The sequence below is a fragment of the Penaeus monodon genome, chromosome 29, assembly GCF_015228065.2.
Source record: "Penaeus monodon isolate SGIC_2016 chromosome 29, NSTDA_Pmon_1, whole genome shotgun sequence".
In the NCBI taxonomy this organism is placed as follows: Eukaryota; Metazoa; Arthropoda; class Malacostraca; order Decapoda; family Penaeidae; genus Penaeus; species Penaeus monodon.
The window spans coordinates 14,587,148-14,587,479 of NC_051414.1; positions in this window are offsets into that span (position 1 = coordinate 14,587,148).

The following is a 332-nucleotide window of genomic DNA, read 5'->3' on the forward strand; positions in this document are numbered from 1 at the left end:
AAACTACTCCTCTCAAACCTCCCCCGTTCTTCTCCCCTATTCTGTCTAATTCCCCCTTCTCTACTCCCCCCCACCTCTCTTCCCCTACCCCAACCACCCCTCCTTTTTCCCTTCCTCCTACCCAAACCCGTTCCTTCCTATTATCCCTCCCCCCCCTCATGGATACTCACGTGAATTCCTTTCATCAAAACAGTGTCCCCCTGGATCATTTGTCTCCGTAAATCTTGACACTACATCTCCCCCAATCCCCTCCCTTTTTCCTAAGCTCTCCTTCTACTTCACGACACCATTTCTACCCGTATTAACCCACTATTACTTCATAATGCTTCTCA